Source organism: Podarcis gaigeae (assembly GCF_964106915.1).
Source record: "Podarcis gaigeae genome assembly, chromosome: Z".
Taxonomy (NCBI): Eukaryota; Metazoa; Chordata; class Lepidosauria; order Squamata; family Lacertidae; genus Podarcis; species Podarcis gaigeae.
In genome coordinates this window covers 11,117,284-11,139,716 of record NC_139691.1, presented here as the reverse complement: position 1 = coordinate 11,139,716, position 22,433 = coordinate 11,117,284, and the positions used below count along the sequence as shown (strand labels likewise).

At 39.5% G+C, this 22,433-nt stretch overlaps 2 protein-coding genes across 16 annotated transcripts in view; one reads left to right on the top strand and one right to left on the bottom strand.

Annotated features, from left to right (window-relative positions):
• The window catches only part of ANGPTL2 (angiopoietin like 2), a 29,273-nt gene extending 19,870 nt beyond the window's left edge, over window positions 1–9,403 (bottom strand). For both annotated transcript variants that reach the window (XR_014559951.1, XM_083721210.1), the window contains exon 1: window positions 8,831–9,403. The gene's annotated coding sequence lies outside the window, so the exon portion shown is untranslated. The remainder of the gene's footprint in view (window positions 1–8,830) is intronic.
• The window catches only part of RALGPS1 (Ral GEF with PH domain and SH3 binding motif 1), a 229,265-nt gene that overhangs the window by 127,140 nt on the left and 79,692 nt on the right, over window positions 1–22,433 (top strand). The window lies entirely within an intron of this gene.

The following is a 22,433-nucleotide window of genomic DNA, read 5'->3' as shown; positions in this document are numbered from 1 at the left end:
AGCTGTAAAAATGGGCCCATGGTTTGTCTTGCTCAAAGCAAACCATGAGCTGTGTAACCATGGTGTAGCTCCCGAGCTAGGTTCAATTCTAATGTCCTGCAAAGTTCAGTCCTAAGGAAAGTCTTTAAAATAGTGAGCATTTAATAAAAATGATTTGAGGGGGAAATTATAGTGAGCATTGGTTCTATTTTCTCTTGATGTGTATTGCAGAGTCCTTTGGCTGGAATATCTAGTAGTAGCACCCCAAAATGTTTCTGGGTTCCCAAGAAAACCTCTCAGATTGATTATACAATTAAATGTCTATTCAGACCTTTCGGAAAGCCTACAGCAAGGTAACAGCAGTTTTTAAAAAGGAAATACAATAAAACAGAATACTCAAAATATCTACTTCATAGATGTGAAGATTTTGTAATGCCTAACTAATTCCCAAATCAAAAGCCAATCCAAATGAGACAGCACTTTAGTAAGTACTTGAGCTCAGACTATGACGACATCAAGAAAGGATTTCTAGTGTTAACATAATGCATGATAGTACTGTATGACAAAATTCTTTTGTGAAAGGAAAAAGGAACTGTTATAAACTCTGCGTAGTCTTTAAAGCAATGCCAGTCAAATTCTTGAAGAAATTTGAAGCATAAATTAAAACTCCCTCAGACAGCTTTAACTTGCATTTGCACAGTGGGTCACACTTGGTGACCCTGGCAGGCTTCCAGACCTCATACTTTACACAGTTGAACTATTCTTGAAAATGTCTTCAGCATAGTTAAAAAGCAGGCTCGGGGGTGGGAGTGAGGACTTGCTTCAATGTATAGCTTTCAGGTCTCTCTTTTCCCTCTTTCTCCTTGCAAACCCTTATTCATCATGACTAGAATCTCAGTTTTTCTGTTGAAATTCCTTCATGTTGTATTTTTACAGTGTTTCTCCATTTTAAGAGTAGGCTAGCATAAAGGCCATAATGCCTTAATGTTCTACTTTTGCTATCACAAAAGCTCCTCCAACAACAACAACAAAAGTTCACAGATAAAGATCATTTGCATGAAGATAAGTCATAATATTAGCAATGATTGTACTGAGATGCACTATAGCAGCAGCTGTTGCTATTTCTACCACTGGTAATTTATGTAGCATTTTATATGACAGTGTTTATGTCCCTTTGCTGTGCCAGCTTTGCTGATGTTAGTGCCATGAGCCCTTTGGCTCTGACATGATATGGCGTGGAGGAGGAAGAAGGAGCAAATGGGGGACTGGAAGACTGGCATCCAGGAATGAAGAAGAGATGTCCTCCTCTTGTGACTCTAGATGTGAGAGAGGAAGAAGCAGAGCTGCCAGCCCTCTCCTCTGCTCCTCCTGAAGAGTTTCTCATCAGTGAGGAGGGGAGGACTTTGGCCAGCAAGAAGGAGGATCTGAACAGAAGGAGGTGGCAGCCAAGCTACAGGCAGAGGTGCAGGACAGATTCTTGTCGCCAAGAACTAGATGTTGCCTTTGAACGTGAGATCAGATGCACCCAGCCAAACAGCACACTTTGTGCGTGTTGCAGAACTATAGGACAAACGAGTCTTCTGAGTGAGCTCACCCTGCCTCATCTTTAAAAGCTTTGTGGGGGGGCATGTCAACTGTTGGGACATATTCATAGGTTTTGTTCTATTGTGAACCTTGCTTATGAACTTTGGAATCTTGACTTCTGGCCTTTGTGCTTGCTGCTGAGCCTGTACTGCTATTAGCCTGAATAAAGATTTCTTCTTTGTTTACAAGTAAGAGTTGTTATCACTGTACTTTGGGACAGGAGCCTGACAGTAAGAATGTTGTTGCTATTTGTATTTAAAGATGGGAAACTGAAGCTGAAAGTGACTTGTCCAAGACCACATAGTGAGTTTATAGCTGAGGTGGAACTTTAGCCAGATCAGATTTCAGCTCCATAACCACTCAACCCTACTGGCTCTCTTTAACAGTTCTACCTTTCACCTTTCCTTCACACATTTTTTTAAAAGCACATTTCATGCTCTGAATCCAAAAGAAAAAAACCCATGCCTTTGAACTTGGTTTACTGGTTTGGAGAAGTTCTTTTGCTGTTGTGTTTTAGTGTGGAATTTTGAGTATGCTGAAATCAGTGCCTGAGCTTCCATTAACACAAGTAGGGCTGGGATTTCTTCTAACCATCTGGTCTTGGCTATTCAAATGGTTGGCAAAGGGGTAAGAAGAGTGAGGCAGTAATGGACCTTACTGTGTTTACTCTTAAAGCGTTTGTTCAACTAATTGTGTCTCGAGGGGCACAACTGAAAATGTTCTTATCTAATAAGTAGAGGGGAAACAAGCTTCCAAAGAAAATATATTACTTTTCTCCCCTGTTCCTGACAAGGAAAAACAAAACTAGATATTTTCCTTGGCACTTCAAGTTACAAGTGAGAAAACCAAGACTCACTGTGGGAATTATCATGTTGCACTGTAAGGCTTTTTTTACATATACTTTCAGCTTTTAAGTTATAGCATGTTTTGCTACTTTTGTTAAAGTTGCAAATAAAATTTCTTCAAGTTCTATCAAATTATCATTGTGATGCTAGATAAAATTTTCCTTCCTATGCCAGGACCTCATTTATATTATATTTGTAGCTCAGTGCAAGTTAAGGGTCCACCAGCCAGGAGAGGAGAGTACTTTATTTCTAAATACTAGAGAGAATAAAAAACAGAGCTTTTTTCAGCCAGAACTCAACAGAACTCATTTCCAGCACCTCTCAGGTGGGCGCCATTGCCTTTACAAGAGAACCAAGGAAGCATTCATGCTGAGTTCTGGCACCTTTTTCTAAAAAAATAGCGCTGATAAGAACTATATGATAACATTTAGCAAGAGCTCAGATCAATTGGACCCCAGACATTTTGCCATCCCAAGGGGCTATATTATACGATTTGAGGACAATGTCCTAGAATCTTTAATGGTGTCACAAAGCTTGCACTGACATACCCCTCAAAAATATTATTCATCCCCAGTAATTTTGTGTGTTGATTATACAATTAAGACTAAAATGAGATAATACGATGTTGGAATAGTATGTTATTTCTGAAACAAAGGCACCTCCTAGGAACCTCCCCCCACCCATTGAAAAGCACTCTGCCTTTTATGCAATTTTTTTGATACCCTTTTTGTTTTAGATATTTTTTCATGGGGAGATCAGAGAGAAAGTACCACCTTGGCTTACAAATCTGTCTGTGCATGTGTATTATAGATAGATAATGCACACCACATGTACAGCAGCCTGCACTTACTCCCATCCCTTTGTATTTGGCTTTCAGGTGGTAGCTCCGTTGGGAACCTTTTCGAAGACCAGAACTGATGCAGTTTCAACATAATTTTTTATTTCAGTTGCCTAGCATCCTTGTAATAATGATGCTGTCACATAGCCAATCACATTTGGCTAGGCAATACTACTTCAGAGGCCAAACAAAGCTAATTGGGATTGAGAGCAATGTTTCTGTTCCCTCTGAATTAGCTTCAGTTACCCTTAGTTAACATTGTCACATAGCCAAATCTGATTGGATACATGACAGTGTCACACTTGGATCAAAAAAAGTTTCACCAACAAATAGACACAAAAGGGGTAAGGTTAGGCATTCTTTCAGGAAACTTATTTCACCTGAAAACCCACTTTCCACACTGAAAATATTGTTTGGATAATATGTGGCTCAGTCCTAATATCCTGTTATTTATCCTGTGTCTATTTATATAGTCACAAAGTCGTAGCCTGCAAGTGGTGGCTTGGTATTTCATGAGACATTTCATGAGAGCTCTTACCTTTGTTATCTTCACAACTGTAGAGTTTTCAAAATAGGAAAAAAGAATTGGGGGTAATCTTATTTATGCAGTTTTAGGGACTACAAATTACTATGAATTATATGTTTGAGGGAGAACATTTTGTAATTTAAACAAAGATTCTTCTATGAGTCTTTGCAGAATTCTTTTTAAGTGACAGAGCTGATGTTTGGAAAGCTAAAGTCAACACTGCAAGAGACTAATCTACTTCAGATCCCATAGTAAAAGAAACAGGTTAAACTTTGTCTTTACTAGCATATGTATTTACTAGCGTTATATTAAAATTTCTTACTAAAACAAATGGAAATCCCCACAGCCATAAAATATCATAAAGGTATTTTCTGTGCCCAAACATTAAATCTATTTATCTTAAAGATATTTTGTTTGTTTCTTTGTTTTGCTATGCTAAAAGGCAAAGAGCTGTACAATAGGAATTTATCAGTGCAGAGTATGCAGGTGGCACAATGCAGTGTTTTATGGGAAATTATACTGCGCTTTGGAGAGAAGCTAAAAAAACAAGCCCCTAAGCATTCTGGTCCATTAAATGTGAACTCAGCTAGGTTTTTTTGGGGGTGTGTGTTTGTTTTGTAGGCGGGGAAAGGAGGATTGGGCAAGACACCTTCAATATGTTCTCCTCTCTCAATAAGTGTACCCCCTCACTATTATTGTTGCCTGCTGGTGCTTCTCATCTGCTTCATCAGTGCCATCCCATAATTGCTTGCTAGACAAAGCCAATAAGAAAGCAGACAGTGACAGCTACTGCTCATAGCAGTTGTATTGCTTGCTGAGCCAGAGCAAGAGGCAGGTGCAGAAGCAGGTTGCAGTAACAAAGAGATGGAACAGGTCTAGGTGATTCTAATCAGTAGACCCTATGCTGGGGTGTGGGTATTCACCAGGTGCCCACCAATGCCAGCCTTGATTCTGCACCACTTCTCTCGGGCAGCCACTGCTAATTTGCCTGCTTGCTGTCTCCCAAGCTAGCACACACCTGTTGTCTTTAACTCACTGTTTCTCTGCAACTTAACTATAGTTTTCAGAAACCTAGTAAGCAGGACTGCCATAGTATGTTTCTGTGTGGAAGATATTTGTGTGTCATAGGCACTTATTGGAATGTGTGGATTATATCATCGCTGGGTTTCTTGCTCCATCTTTCCTGTTTACCTACACTATCTTGAAATACCACTGAAATTTCAGCAGTTTTACTTCTGCTCTTTGGAGGTTGTTGATCTACTTTGTATTTTGCTGACACTCTGGCTTGACTAACAACTCAGCTATACCCCAGCACCAAGGCAGGCTTTTATGTCTTAGAGGCGTATTTCAGCGTATAGCTACTATTATTGCTGTACTAAGAGAGGGGTGCAATGTCTCTGGAAGGCCCCAAGCTGTACTGAATCAGAGTCCATTGCTGGTTTAGATGCAGCCACTTTGAGGTTCCATTTCCCATGGTGCACATTGAAAACATACAGAAAATATCTAACAAGAGTTCAGAATGCATACCTTTAATGCCTGAACAATTAATACTCAGGTAAGAAGATAATTCTACAAAGTTTTAGAAAGTTTATCAAAATTAAATCAGCCTTAGTAAGTCAGGAAAACATATATTTCACAGATATAACAAGCCCAAAGCAAAGATAATCAATCTGCCCAGCAACTCCCACTTCACTCCTAACATCAACAAAAGCAGATCATGGTTAAATAAATGTGATCGCAATCACATTTAAGGATAGATGGAAACCTAAGTTAATACCCAAGTGAGTATGAAAGTTCATGGTCTTTCCCCTTTCAATATATATATGTCATAAATTGGTTGGGCAACTGGGTACCAGTTTTTGGAGGGTTTTTCTCCATAATAGTTCACAGGCTGAGTAGTGTATCAAAATGTTTTGGCCCAATTTTCATAAGCAGCAAACCTTCATACCCAAATGAATGAGAATTCATGAAAGACCTAGTGTTTAGCCATGTGGTATTTTTCCCTGAAAAAATAAACCTGAGACTCTGACCATTTATGAACATACCAGATTGCAGTAGGCAGTTTATTAGGGTATTATTCCCTTTTTCTGGGAATAATGCAGAATGCAAAGCTGTAATGGGTGTTTTCTGTGCAAATGTCCTTTAAAAAAAATCACACAGTGACAGCAGTCAGTTAAATTATGCCGGACACCCAACCGCTAGGTGCTAGTTCATTTGTAGTTATATAAAGTTGCTACTTATTTTATAATACATTCTGTCATAGCTAGAATGTAGAAAAAACTGGTTTGATATCTAATCTTAATTTTGTAGAAGTTGTAATTGTGACAAAAGTATTCTAATTATAGATACTCTAACTAGTTTCCCATCTTATTGTAGATACTGTAAGTTGTCAGACTATTTCACATTCTCCTTCTTTCCCATTTCCCCTAAGCAACATTGGCCTTGGCATTTTGTTATAGTGAGAGTTCCTAGATGTTGGGTTAGGGGCCACCACCAGAAGACCACTGAAGTATTTTGTTTGTGTCGGTAGACTTTGATCAGCTAGCAATATGAATGGTGCAAATTCAGGGAGCTTTCTGAATGTTTGCTATCCTGGTGAAAGTTTGGAACCATAGATGACTCAGTAATAGATGCTTATGTAAAATATTTGGAGCCTGTGAGCTATAAAGCAGTTTGCACCCAAACTATAGAGTGCTTTGCTTCTAAACAAAGGGCTACAGGGGAAAGTCTTTAAATCATCCACTTTGGCATAGAGCTCTGCTTCTTAATGATAGAAATGTGCTAGCAGGTGCACATAGCTGGTAGAGAGGAAAGGTCACTCTGTACATGATCACAAGAGCTCTTTTCTTTACAGTTGCTTCATATATAGCTGAAGTTTAAATTGGATTATTCTTCTAATAATAATATAGAAGATAATCACTCATATCATATTCATCAAAGAGAGGGACTTAAGACAGTATTAACATATTATAAATCCCTAGACATTTGAGTAATTGTATTCCACATTGCTATATTGGACTAGTTCCTTGTACTTTCAGTCTTATTAGTATGAAAAATAGCATTGCTGCTTTCTTGGAAGAAAAAAAAAGAAAGGAAAAAAGGCACCTGGTTTGCTCTCCATTGATGACTTGGATTTCATTAGTAAGTTTCTCCATCCACAATGGCAATTTGCCAAAAAATACTGTACCAGAGATATATGAATAGAGTTGTATTGTTCTACCACAGTTTTGTTATCACAAATCTGACAGCAAGTAACATGAATCTAATAAAATTCTTAAATACAATGCTACCCCAGGCTCAAACAGTGTAAATAGCTGACTAAGTTTTTTTTAGCAACTGTTTGCCTAGTTGTGGTGTTGACCTCCTTAAGTACCTCATCCCAGAATCTTACTATATGCAGACACTCCCAGCACAGATGAATATAAGTACCCTGTCGATAAGTGCTGAGTATTGTTTTGTTCTGCTGGAGCTCAAATTAAATATTTAAGGAATGAAAAATCATGTGAGGTACTTTTAATGACTTTTTAAAATCATTTTCTCTCCCATCCTGACACAGCCTTTGTTGTCACCCTAATTCCATGTAGACTGGGTTCTTGTAAAAAAATTCAACAGGGGTTAATCTCCCAGGTACTCATGCATTTCACAGTCCAGTGTGCATAAAAGCAGAAGGGCTCAAGAGCCAAATAAGATTTTTGCAAGACAAAGTTCTAGATGGAACTTGCTGTAGAGTATGTGGAAACACTCCTCTTAAGACAGGAGAAAAATAATTATATGAGGCCACTTCATTGTGTTGGATATTGTAAGGAGTAGACAGATAGATATTTTTTAATGTTAACTATAACAAGCATATCGTACTCCTCAAATGTGAAACATGGTCTGGCAGTTAATTATCCAAAATAATTAACCCCCAAACAGACACACACACTTTGTTACTGAACCCCTGTGTGGCAGAAGCAGTCCTGTTTTTCTGTGCAATTTAAACTATGCAGGTAAATGCAGCCCCCTTCATTTGGTTGAAAGCTCCTCCAGCTCATTTCCCACTTGCTGAGGAGTCGTATAGATGCCCCAAAAGACAGGGATCATTGATTAATTCTGCAAGGGTATTGTTTTGAAATGGTACCGAATGCCTTCAGAAACTTTAAAGGATTACCTATCCCAAACTTTGTATGCTTCCTCTTTGGGATCGCTGACAAAAGATGGCAGGCCCTATAACTGCCCCTGCAACCTTTGTTTCTGAGATAAGCAGGAAGTTATCAGCATTTTGTTAGAAATGTTAGAAAGCTAAACCCAAATGTTACATTTGTTCTTACTCCCCTTTAACAGTGGCCTCACTTTATTTTCTTTTAAGCCTATCCATGCTGAAAGATGTGTTAACATTTTCTGCTTTCTGTTTCATGTGTTAAGAACTTTGCAAAATAAGAGCTTTCCAACACTGTTTGATCATATCTTGCTTGCTTCAGATTTCCCACTTGGCATCTATTGCAAAAGCTGTTGCAAGGACTATTCCCAGCTCTACTTAGCTTGGACTTTTTAAAAAATGAGTTTTCACTTAAACATGCAAACACTGTGATATTCTAGGAGCTGCTACTTAGAGGAACTTTCTGTATCTTTGATCAGTGCGTCAAAGGAAAGTAAAGACCAGCTTCCTGGGTTGTAATACAATAGTCCTTTCAAATAAGTGACACAAAGTGTAGAGGATTTTGCTGTGTTATATTTAGGAAGGAAAAATTATTTTGCACATAAACAATCAATATTGTGATGGACTGGTTGTTGCTGATTTTACTTTAAGAAATGCTTAGAACTTTGGCACATCAACTAAATTAACAAACATTCATTTTGATATTTTTTTAAAAGTCTATGCATATCTAGTAACATTTCAATGTTTAGATGAATTCATTTTAATAAGAAAACCACATTTTAAGATTTCTAACTCAAATTTATCAGCCTTATCAAAAATCTGGCATTGTTCTTCTAAATCAAGAGCACTTTTGAAATGACTTTGCAGCTAGCACTGAAAATATAAATATATGTTAAATGTGACACATCTCAAATTCTTACCCTGTTTCCTTCTGGTTTCTCTCTTCAATCTTGAGACTTGCTTTAAAGATAACAATAAAAGATTCACTGACTAGATCATCCAGAGAAATAGTGACATCACTGATTGCAGCAAAATAAATGCATTCATTCGCGATGAGGGTTATCTAGTTTCTGTTGCATGAAAAGCTTCATGCATTTGGTACTGTGCTTGGACGGATAACATAAGAAGACTATTGCAGTCCTGTTACTTCCTTATTGTTTAAATTCTTGTTCCTTTAACTTGCTTGCTGAATCAAAGCCGTCGGTCCCCATGCTATGGACACTCAGGGACAATAGGCTGCAGCACCGACTTGCTTTTCAGGAGCTCTGCCTCTTTGCATTTCAGTTTTGAAGCTTTCAATCCATCATTTCAAGCGAAGCTAAAACAGCCCTATTTGAACTTCAGCTTCTTTGTGGTGGATTTACATGCTGGAGGAGGGGGGGGGGGAGATAATCAAGCATGCGGTAAGCAGACAAGTTCTGGTTGGATAAGCTCCGCTTCCCCCTCCCACAAGGGCAAGGGATCCACCAGCAAGAGACACATTCAGGGCCTCCCCTTAACCACAAACAGTAGAGGGCTGGCTGAAGCCAAACTTTTACCCGGTGATGTCACAGCTCTCCACAGCTTGGAGAAATCTAAATGTGCAGGAGACTGCCTCCCTGGACTTTGTCAGAGAGCAATGCTGAAAAGCTACAGACGGCTTTAGATATGAATGCTTCATACAGCTTTAGCCGCTTCTGTTCAAGGCAGGGTGTAGTTCTCTGGAATTATGTAATAGATTTTTAACTAACCCCCCACCTAAAAAATAAAAGTGGGTGGTGTGTGTGTCTGTGTGTCTGTGTGTCTGTGTGTGTGTGTGATCTGAATAACTGTGACTCATTCTTTATAATTGAGTGTAGAACTTGCATTATAATACCTAGAAATGAGATTAATGGCTAAGCATTCACTATTTTCATTGTAATTGGGCTGGATGTCTGTGCTTTCTCCCTCATCCCACCCCCATGCATTCATTCTCTCTCTCTCTCTCTCTCTCACACACACACACACACTTTTCAACTCTCTGTTTTTCCCTGCATACCCACATGCCCTTCATTTTCCTGGAAGTGCAACATAATTATCCTTCAAATTTGCCCAGAGGGCTGTTTTTAACTACTCCTGCCCCTAGGGGAAGCAGTAGTCTCAAAACTTGAGAGAACCTGCTTATTGGTCCAGACCCAGGGGATGAGATTTACCTGTTACAACTATGTACAAGTTGCTACACAATTTCTGTAGAAAGAATTATTGCATTGCTTGCATGATAGACTATATGTGTTTTAGGTTCTTATCCCATCCTAAGTGAGTGGTGCCCAGTGCGACCCACCCCCAGCTGCGCTGTTTCACATGACCCAGAAAGCTGTCTGTGGATAAACACTGGCTCCTCTGCCTGAAGTGAGATGAGTGCTACACCCCATAGTTGTCTTTTGTTGGACTTAACTGTTCAGGGGTCCTTTACTTATTCATTGTGCCCCTATGTGAAGTCAGCTGGCTTTTAATGTACTTCAGATTGCATGTTAGTGGCTGCCTGCTTTGTCATGCAAATTCTGGGACCAATTTCAAACTGTTAACTGATTTCCACACCTCGCACACTGACATTAACCTTAGGCATGGAACTATGTTAGCAATGCTTCTAAGTGCACATTTGTCATACTGAAAAAATGTACAGTTCTGGAAAATGTTTCCCTTATCTGTCTGTCTTTGAAAGGCACTTGGTTGAGAATAAGCGGGAAAGAGTTACTGAAGAAAGTACCAAGCTTTTTGAATCCTTAGGTTCGTAGTTCATACCTACTTTCCTGGATGATCAGTGTTGATCTGTAGCAGCAATACTTTGATTTGTATTGCAGTGATTACAGTGAAAATTTGTGGGCTGTGGACTTCCAGTTTGCCGCAGATCGCATGCAACAACCTCTCTGGATGATTGTCCCTTTGCCCACCTGGCCCTCTTTTCAAACTCAACTTTAATGTCTTTCATACTTACACTTACTAGACACCTTATTTTAAAAAAAAAGTGTAGACATCATACAATACATTCTAAACATGACAATTATACAATAAAAATCAACAACAGGATAAAAGTGAGGTTAAGACTATCAATGGCTAATGACCACAATAGCTATGTTCTGCTTCCACTGTCAGAGGCAGCATACCTCTGAATACCAGTTGCTAAAATTTGCAAGTGGGAAGAGTTGCTGTTGCACACAGCTCCTATTTGTGGGCTCCTCATAAACATTGGGCTTGACCCCCGTGAGTATGGAATACCAGACTAGATGGGCTGATGGGATTGTCCAGCAGGGCTCTGGATAAAACCCTGCACAAAGCTTCCAATTAGAAAGCAGAGATACGGAGATGGTTTGAGATGTTTTTCTTTTCTGTATATTTCCTTTCTGGGGAAACTCTTCTAGATCTCTCTGAGAATGGAAACCATATCTTTGGCATGAATATGTATGCTTCAGTCATATTTAAATTACAGAATAATCTTAGATGCCATGACAATCTTTGATCAGTTGGTAATTGTTGTTATAGTTAAAATTCTTGACCCATGTGTTTAATTGGCATGAGTTCTCACTATAGGTATATTAAGCAGCAGGCTGGCTGGTGGTGACTAGAGGGCTTGAGAGGTGTTATTTCCCCATTCTTAAACTCCATAGCTCTTAAGCGCCTCTCGGCTTGTGAACAAGGAGAATCTCAAAGTGTACCTATGAAAAACTCCTGGCTCTATTCTGGTCAGGCATTTCAATGTGGGAAAACAGTTCAAGGTAAGGGAACTGTACATTTTTCCAAAAAGGAAAGGATATTGGTGACCTTTCCAATGTTTATGATACTATCTGAGGAAATTTCATATTAGTAGAACTTGGCTGTACCCCAGTAGTTGCTTGCTACCGATGGTAAGTGATTTTGCAGGGTTCATTTGATTGATCACTATTCATCTTTGAGAAATTACAATTCACTGACAATTTGTGAAATTGCAAAACCTGCCACCCCATAAATCTCATGCGTTTGGGTTCATTTTGTTTGTATCTGAAGTCTAGGCTACAAAGCACAAATAATCCTGATGGAGCCAATACGTGGGCCTGTGGAGATTATATGTAGCCTTTCCAGATGAAATCTGTTAAGCCCCAGCATTGACTGCTTTTTAAAAGAAGATCCGGAAACCTGTGGCTTTCAGTTGTTTTTGGACTCCAGTTCCCTTCGGCCCCAGCCAGCCTGGTCATTGATACTGGTAGCAAAGAAGTGGGTGATTGAAGCTGTAGACTGGCAACAATTGGAGGGTCATAGGTTCCTTATACCTGTGGTTTCATGAATTGTTTGTTGCTTTTGCAGCTTGTTGAAATTTTTGGCTTCTCATTCAAATTATTATTATTCTCTCTCTCTCTCTCTCTTTGTGTGTGTGTGTATATATAATACAGTCATACCTCGGGTTGAATATGCTTTGAGTTGAGCATGTTCAAGTTGCGCTTCGTGGCAACCCGGAAGTAACGGAGCGCGTTACTTCCGGATTTCGCCGTTTGCGCATGCTCAGACGCTCAAAATGACGTCATGCGCAGAAGCAGCGAAAAGCAAAGTGTGCATGCGCAGACGTGCCATCGCTAGTTACATTTGCTTCTAGATGCGAATGGGGCTCCAGAATGAATCCAGTTCGTATCTAGAGGTACCACTGTAATCATCATTCCCTCTGAAACAGATGTAGTGGTCTTAGGCCACGGTGCATAATGCAGCCCTCTGGGCTTCTCTTTCTGGCCTTCAGGACTATCCCCAGACGAGACTGTTCACTGGTCCTGCTCTGACAGAACAGCAGCCCTCAGGTGCTGTTGCCTGGATAGAATGTGTCTTTGAATTGTGGTGATGGGACTTGCCTGGGTGGAGCGGGGTATGTGGAGATGCTTGTTTATAGAAAGCTCTGAATTCTTTGTGGCTGTAATGTAGCCTATTATACAAAGTTGCATCCATTACTCTGCCCACTGAGTCATGCCCACCACTATCATGCAGCTCTGGAAGGTTTCCCAGCCCTGCTGCAAAAAATACAGGGTGATTCATAATGAAGCATACAGTTTAAACACACTATAAAAAAAGAAGAATGTAATATATATTATGTTACCTGTAGAGGAATGTTTAAAGGTTTTTTTTAGAAACAGTCACAGATGTTCTATGTGTGCACCCTTTGTCATATGGCACACATCGAACCAGTAATCCACTTCTACCCAAACGCAACTCACCCTACATGTTGATTTTCCTGGGCTTCATTGAATGGCGGTGCAAAAACTATTGACGACTTCTTCTGATGTACACGGTCGTCCAGGACTTCTGTTTGCACAAACAGCCCGTAGTTTCAGTTTTTTTATGACAATCGTGGATACATTTTCTGCTTGGAGGTTTTTTCCCCAAATTGCGATCTAAACTGCACAACAGTTACAGATTCCGTTTTGCTCAATTCAAGAACACAAAACGCCTTCTCCATTGCAGACGCAGCCATTTTGCCTGACCTGTCACATGACACGTGCACTATCACCTGCGTCATTTCCCTCAGTAGCAGAACACAAACTTTATGAGTACATCTGCCTCACGGTTCACAGTTGTGGTCCATGTCATTGCCTTTTAGTGTCTTACAGCATCTGGAAACTGTATACTTCATTTTGAATCATTCTGTACTTACCGTGTTTCTCTAGTGTTCACAAATTACATTTGTAGTTCAGTAAAGAAGTTTTAAAAAATTAAAGCCATTTGTTAGAAGGAAACTACTGGTTTGTAATATATGAATGCAGTGAACTCATGGCTAGCTACCTTATGGCAGGAGTAGCCAACCTGGTGCTACAGTTGTCATCCCACTGGCCATTCTGGCTGATTCTAATGAAAGTCAGGGTCCACAACATCCAGAAGGCACCTTGTTGAGCTGGCCAGTTTCTGTCGATAACTACAAACTGAATCTTTGTGTGAAAGCCTTGCCTTATTTGTGCAGGACCTTGAATGTCAACTGTTTGGATGCCAGTCAGACCATTGAAATGCCAGGTTAACCTTTCCTGCCCATGCTGTGACCCCTTGTTAATTGAAGCTGTTCAGTGATGGTTTTGTTGAATTAAACATCTATCCCAAATTAATCCAGTATTGTTTAAAGACAAAACAACAGCCCGGACTGCTCCTTTAAAGTGGCCCCAACAACCATAAGTAACCAATATGTCATTGTTAAAGTCTGACAAAATCAATATTAACAAATGGTTGACCGCAGAGTGTCAGTGTTCAGGGCAAACTTCATTAATATAAGAGCAGCCTGGAAGGTTCCCGCTGGCTTTTACTAGCAGGACCAAATTCTTGGGACAGCTATATAATAGATGTAGCATATCTCATAAATGGAAAACTAAACGCCAATAAAAATAACAACTATGCTTTCATGCAGCCTTTAATTCCCTTTCTCAAACCATTGTTTTCAGCACTTCCTGTTGATGAACAAGAACCATTATTGCTTAAACTCCAAAAGGTTCAAAGCTTAATTTACTTGCCTCTGGGCTTAGGGAACAAGTGATTCATCAAACATGTGATTTATCTGAGACTGGAATTGTCTATAGGGTAGAATTTCTCAAGAGGATAAGCATGATTGAGATTGTGTTCTCTTCACAGCATCCTGATACAAATTTCCATTCAGAAAAGGAACACAAATTTGTAAACCATTTGTAAGAAGATGCTGTGCTATATGCGTAACATTATCACATGTTATAGATCACAGGAATCTATGTTACAATATTTTGCTTGGTCTGTTCCTTTCAATTTCCTTATTGTTCAAGTTGCTGCTTCGAAGGAGAATTCTAAGCACAAAAGAAATTTTGCAATACTGTTCTGTTTACTGCACTTCAAAAGTAATGAATCTGCAGTTATTACTAGCTGAAGTTAAGGTTTTATGTCTCCTTTAATAACGATAGTTGGCTAGTAGAACAAACTAGATGCTTCTCATGGAGAAAAAACAAAGAGGAATTGGGTTTTTATTTTTACAGCAGCTGACAAATTAGCAGCTGACAAATGTGACTTTGCATTTTCCTGTTTATATGAGATGTGCAGATTACACTATGATATAGTTCACCCAAACAAATGAAAGAAGCCAATGTTTAATTACAATGACTTGGACCCCAAATATCTGCAAGAGTGCATTCTCTCCTTTCACAGTCAGCAGAAAAGACTCTTCTTATAGTGCCATCTCCTTTGGAACGGAGAGGTGATGGCTTGCACGAGAGCCTCCTCCGTAATGACCCCAAACCTAGAATTCACTCCCATTCACCTGTGTCAGGGGCCAACTTTTTTTAACCTTAGGCAGTCACCAAGGATGCACCTATTCTTCCTGGCCTTTGTCTTTTGGATTTAACTTCATATCCCTCTATATACTGAAAGCTGTCAGCTTCCAAACGGAAGAGTGATAGGAGCACCACATCATCAGCAGACAGCAGACAATATATCTTTTTATTCTTAATTGTTGGGGCAGGAGATTATACCTGTGTTAAGCATGGCATCATGCAATTTATATAAAAGTTAAAGGGGGGGCAGTATGCAGCCTTCTTTCACATCTTTTGATGTTTTGAATGCCTCCAACAGGCATCCCCTTACACCCACTCTAACTCTGGTTTCAGTGCCGCGATATAGTTCACGGAATAATAATAATATATTCTGTATTGTATACAGGTGGTACCTAACCCCAAGCAAGATATGTACAAAAATGGATCCAGAATGTGAGGGGGATGCCAAGAGACAGAGGGGACTTTCATGCACATGTAGTGGTTATGTAAGCAGGCCAAATGAATTTGGGAAATTATATATGTAGAACTAAAATAGAGGTTTAGGTGTACATTTCCCCCCAAAAGAGGCCTTCTTACTAGGTATAATAAACAGTGACATCTCCAAGAAGATACTCTGTCTCTTGCTACACGTGACTACAGCAGCTAGATTAGTGTATGCGCAGAAACCAAGTGATTAGTGTATGCATCAGAAACCAAGCTCATGAATTAACATGTGAACAATTGTTTAGCAGGGGAAGCCCAAATATTGTGGAATGCATTTGTCTTAACCAGAAAACTTATTTTAAGTAGAGACCCTATCATTTAACTCAATTGTTTTAATGTTTGCTTTATACTCAGAGTTCACTACCATTCAGTTCATTGAAGGGCTGATCCACACATTCGTTTGTCCCACGTTTTCTAGTATTTTGTGTCAATCTATTATCACCTTTCTGAGAGGTTGGGGTGGGGGGTTGTCGTGCTGCTTTCCCTGGGGAAACCCACAATTTACTGCTGAATTGGAACAAATGTCAATCCATGGAAAGCCAAAAGAAAAATTTGTCCCTCTTCTGAACTAAAATAGTTTCTGAAGGGAATTTTGCATGCTTTCCCAAGAACTGTGTTGGAGGTGGCCTGCTCCTACCTCATTTCCTCCCCCCACCCCACTACCCCTGCAGGATAATTTTTCCAGTTGTCTCTCCGGCATTGAGCTGTATACTTCTGGTTTTCTCTGTATGCTTAATTTTTATATTCATTTTTCTTTCCTCTGTTCAGCACTCATATAAAAATTGTGACCAAACTGTTTATGTGCTACCAAAAAAAGAGAAATATGTGTGTGTAAAACGTGTGCGTGTTCCCGCTCAGTTGGTTGTGATGGCTGCAATAGTAGCTTTATTTTCTGTCTTTAATAATACATATTGAAAGGGTCCTGGTTCCTTTTGTATATGTCAAATGATTGTCCGATTATCCAGTGTTCTGATTCTCTGGTTTTCTTATCCTTTGACTCTCTGCCACAGATGGTTAGAGCTGAAGGTGGAGGCAACATTAAAAGTGGATTATGGAATATAGGAATAATTAATGGGGAAATAGCGGGTTTCAGTGACTTTCCCCAAGTAAAATATGAGGCAAAAATCACCAGTTTTCAGGGCTGGTTCAGATGCAGGTCAGCAATCAAGACACAGAGAAAAGCAGAAAAGTTAGCTCTTTATTCAAGAAAACATACAGCACAGAAAGGCTTCTGGACAGGACTGGCCCCTACAACACAATTTCTAGGACTGAAGGTCTTCACCATCTACTTCCCTCTGTCTCCTCCTCAGCCAGACATTTCCCAAGCAGCCTTAAATTACGCTGGTGAGGAATCTGTGCTCTTTCTTCTGCTACAAGCATAGCCCTCCATGTCCTTGGAGACAAGTGGGGAGGGGAGCTTAGTACAGTAGAAGCTTGAAGCTCCTGTGATGCTGCTGCAGCTTCTGTCCCCTCCTCCTCTGCTTCATCTGCTGAGTCTGAACTGCTTTCTGTGCCTGGCTCTTCTTGCTCATAAAAGCCTGTTGTCTCTTCAGCCTCCAACCATTCCTCCCTGCCCCTTTGCCCTCTGACCAGTCTTCAGTGTCCTGCCACCACTCCCAGGGCTCTGAGTCTTCCTCCTCTGAGGTTTCCCTAGGTGTTTCCCCAACTGGTGCCTCTCACCTCCTCTTCATCCATCCAGTCCATGATACCAGTGGGAACATCCAGCCCTGGACCAAATTGAAAACAGGGCAAAGAGGTATGGACTTACAGGAAAGTGTGGCTGGGCCCAAATGTTTGTGGAAGTACATCACTAAACCATCAACTGAAATATACATTATCCCAAACTGTATAAATATTTACAAAATCCTTACCTACACATATCAATGAATCTTTCTGGTTAAGAATGTTACTTGTCATACCTTCAGAAGTTTTTGATTTTTCACAGCAACACAGCTGCTGTGAAATCTGCATTCTGTAGTATTTTGATATTGCTGTGTTAAAAGGCTTTTATATAATCCTTTTGATTTCCGTGACATTTTCTTGGTAAAATCTGTGTGTTTTAACATGTCAAACATTAGTCATTATTTGAAGCAAAACACTTGCTTCAGGGAACTGAATTTTAAACCATAATATATGCCTGTTCCTCTTGTCTGCTTCAGGTCTACTTTATGCTATATATTTTCAAATGGAATGTTATATGTTGGACAATTTGGAAATAGCACTTAAATGAGATATTGTAAACTTTTTTCTGATTGCTATCTTAACATGTGAATAGACTTCTTGGAGCAGTTATAACTTGCAGAATAATCATCTGGATCCTAAAACAAGTCATGCAAACAAATATCATTTCTTTTTTGATAGAGTTACAAGCCTGGTAGATCAAGAGAATGCTGTGGACATAGTGTATCTTGATTTCAGTAAGACTTTTGACAAAAGTCCCCTATGATATTCTTGCAGAGAAGCTGGTAAAATGTGGGCTGGATGAGGTAACTGTTAGGTGAATTTGTAACTGGTTGACTGAACAAACTCAAAGAGTGTTCACTAATGGTTCCTCATCATCCTGGAAAAAAGTGACAGGTGGGGTGAAAATATAGCAATGTGTGGTGTGTGTGTGTGTGTGTGTGTGTGTGTAAAACAATAAATTTGATTGAGCTAAAGTTTAGTAAAAGTGGGAAGAATTTTGACATCTGCCTAATTTCGGATGTAAAACTAGCCCCTTTCCAGCCCTGTGATGAATGCAGGGAGTGTTTAGTGACACACCTACACACTGCAGCCACCATGCTAAAGTGTCATGACACACAGTTTGGAAAGCTCTGGTCTAACTGATTGCCTTCTTTCCTTGAAAGACATGTGTTGGCCAGGAGGAATGAAGTGAATGAAAAGTTGTCAAGTTTTAAATTATTCCTATAGAGTAGTTTTTCACTCGAATTTCACTGACTGTAAGTGGTTGGGAGAGAAAACCATAAAGGAATGATTATTTATTTTGAAGTTAATGAAAGGAACTCCAATGGAAGCTGCAAAGTTAACTTTCTAAAAATAGATAATTCTCTTATCTCTCCCTTATATGGTTTCTCTAATGACTACTTGCTTGACCTTCCAAAAGCATCTTCTGATCTCATATCCAAAAGATCTCAACAGCTGAAGTAATTCTATGTATTTATTTAAAATCATGAGCTTAAATGTAAAGACCTCATCTCATAAAACATTTACTTTTAGCCCTGTAATTTTCCATCCTTGCATTGGATTTCTAATTCAGTAGTGGCCCGAGGCTGCAAAAAGTAAATCTCACTGGGAAAGAGCTGAATGAAGAGTCAGGGCCACAAATACGCCTTTTTAAAAGCTGAATTGATATTGCTTTAATTGTCGTGGCACCTCCACAGAACGCTTTAACTGTTTAGCTGTATTCTAACTGTAGCTCCCTTAGAACTATATAACTCCTATGGCTTTCTATAGGAATGCCGTGACAGGTGAGCTAATCTTAAATTCATAGGGTAGATGAAACAGATACTCTGAATTTGCTCCAGAAAGTGATGGTTTTTTTTATTTTCAAAAAGATGAAATTAAACTCCTTTGTAGAAGATATCCATCTGTAAGGTTCCTTCATAAGCCTTTAAACTTGGGACAAGTTAAAGTATTGCTGCAATGCAGCTGCCTCATAAAGCATATTTAGTATATTTAGTATATTTACGCAATGCTAGGACCTGGCCTTGTGTCCTGCAACCAATATATCAGAGAGCAGTTGAAATATGTGCATCTTTGTTGGTTGTCCCAGGTAAGTGTTCAGCAAATCCCCTGGAAGTCAACAGATTGCCCAGTGATCAACAATTATTAGTTGCAAAGCGGCATATGTCTTGTTGTCTTCTCAGAACATGTCATAAAATATAATACAAACAATGCAGACAATAACTTGCAGCAAAAGCTTTAATTTTAAGTAGATCTCCTTTTGTTTAAAATACTTAATGAACAGGAGATATAATTTTATGCTAAACAATATGCTCTGGATTCTTATAAGCATTTAAAATTATTTTAAATATTATACTTTAAAAAAAATCCTGTAGGTTTTTGGAATTGGTCATCTTATTACATATTCACATGTGTAGTGCTTCTCTTGACCAGTACTGTCTTCTAGCCAGATGGCCCTAGATTAAAGCAAGGAATCTGGTCACAATTTCTTCTTTACACTTTCCTCTGACTGATCCCATTCATTTGACCACTGGGGTGGCATTTTGTATTAGATGTAACAATTTTATTGGCTTGGCAAAAATCCACCCTCAGTTTACCATTAACATACCACAAGCCCTACCAAGACTAACCAGTCTGTTGATTCATCTCAGCAGAAAAGTTTTCCTGCCCCTTCATTCACGGAAAGCTTCATCCAAATTTCTGCAAACCAAAAAACCCACAGACTTTCTGGCTTCCCCTTCTGACTCTGAGCTAACCTTTTGAAAATGGTGCCTCTGGTTTTGCAGTCTGCTGACGCAGTGCTTTGGGGGTTTTACCAGTCAATGGTAAATTGATAAGTTGCTCTTTCTTGGTGTTCTGTGTTTGATTTAGTACACTGCAACATTGCAAAATGATGTGGAAAGGGTTGTAATGAATAAAGTCTATTAGAGCCAAAGCATTTTTTGTCCTTTCTGTTTTTTTCTATCAACGCACTGTAATTACTTCTCTCTTGGAAAAGGGGGGTGGGTGGGTATTATCACGCTGTGCCCTAGTGCTTAAGTGTGCCAATTACAGTGTGCCTGTTACAAGAGTCAAAGAAGCGCATTGCTAGTAGCAGTGCTGCTTTCAGACAGTAACAAAAGGTAGTTTTGTATAGTTTTGTTACCACTATGTTAGAGCCGTCCTGGCAGTTTTGTGTTATAAAGAGTACCTCCAGACTGTCAGTATTTTGTAGGAGGGATTCAGACACATAAAGTTGGATTGGCACTATCGCACCTTTATATGCTTGGAGGCCATCCAGCTTATATTGCACAAATTAAATGACAAACCTCTCATACTTGCTTACTGGGCTCTGAGAAGGCCTCACGAGATCTTGCAAAGGCCTGAAGAGCCACACAGACCACACCTTTGAGGAGACTCCCTATAACCACTGATCAGATGGTCATTGGTTACAAGGAGACCCTTTCCTAAACTTCTCTGCAGAAAAAGCAGCTTGTCTTCAAAGTGTTTCCTCCAGTGCATTAAATAAAACAACTTCCTCTTGAAAGAAAATGCATAATATTTAAATTGGAACAATTTTTTCCTTTCAACAGAAAACAGTTTTCATTTCTTCTTTTATTTCTACAGTGGTACCTCAGGTTAAGAACTTAATTCGTTCCGGAGGGCCGTTCTTAACCTGAAACTGTTCTTAACCTGAAGCACCACTTTAGCTAATGGGGCCTCCTGCTGCCACTGCGCCACCCGAGCATGATTTCTGTTCTCATCCTGAAGCAAAGTTCTTAACCTGAGGTACTATTTCTGGGTTAGCGGAGTCTGTAACCTGAAGTGTATGTAACCTGAGGTACCACTGTATTTGCATTCAAAGCAATGGAGGAAAAACTCCACCTTTGGTCTCATGTTGCTCCTTATGCCACCCATAAGCCTTTGTCATGCCACTTCTTCCCTCCTCTTCAAATGGTTCTTCAAATCCCAACTTTTCTCTGAAGCTGCAAGCTCTTAGTCCCTATCCTGAAATGAAGCCTAAAGTGTTCTTTCCCTTCCTATCCTTGCTTCCCTTTCCTCCCTTCCCTACGTTAAACGTAAGATTGGAAGTTGCTTTTAATACTCTACAAAGTGTCATGTACATTGATGCCACTACAGAAATAATAGTATTAGGATATTTAGCTCTATGTAAATAAGAACATTAGAATATGTGGATCATCTGTTTCAGAAGACAATGTTGTGCCATTGAATCTGAATCTTCCATGTTTCTATAGTTGCTTCTGTTAGCTAACCGGAGAGTGGTATACCTCTGAGGATGTTCCAGGGCATTGTGTCATTATATAGCCACCTTTACACACATGTGATTAAGAGGAATGGCATGTGATTCTGGCTTCTTTCATTTTACAAAATAAGACCTGAAAGTACAGGGAACATTTATAAAGGGACTTAGTTACATAAATTACATTACAACAGTGATTTGAGTCATGTATGTACTTGTTTAAAACTACTACTTCTGCTGTCCTTTTTCTGATGTTTGTTTTTTTGTTTATGGTTGTTATGGTAATATTATGAATTCTTTTTTAATTGATATCCCTGGGACTTGGTTTCATGACCTAGGGGACAAACAGTTACTATGGGAGATGGCTGAATGAGGCAGTCATTAGCAGAGGACACTATGGGGGGCATTACTGGAGCTTGGAGGCAGGCAAATAAATGCAACACCACCCTGATGATGTTCAGGAGTTTGTATCAGATACACCTCAAATAATTACTGCTGCTTAATGCAAAGGTGGGGGGAAATATACGATCATGTTTTTAAGTGTTCTTACTCATCCTTCATCATAAAAGTCCCGGGGTGGGTTACAATAAAACAAAACAAAACACTAAAAACAGCTAAAATCAGAAGAATGCCCCCTCCATATAGATATCACAAGAGTTAAAGCGCAGGATAAAAAAGTTCATATTCAATTTAGGGGCTTCCACAGAGAATGCCCTCTCTCATGTCACTACCCACCCCAATTTCCAAGGATGGTGGAACTAGCAAGAGAGGCCCCTCTCCCGAACTCAACCCAAGAGGGTTTGTAGGGGAGGAGACAGTCATTCAGGTATTTGTGGCCTTGATTGCTTAGGGCTTTAAATGCTAATA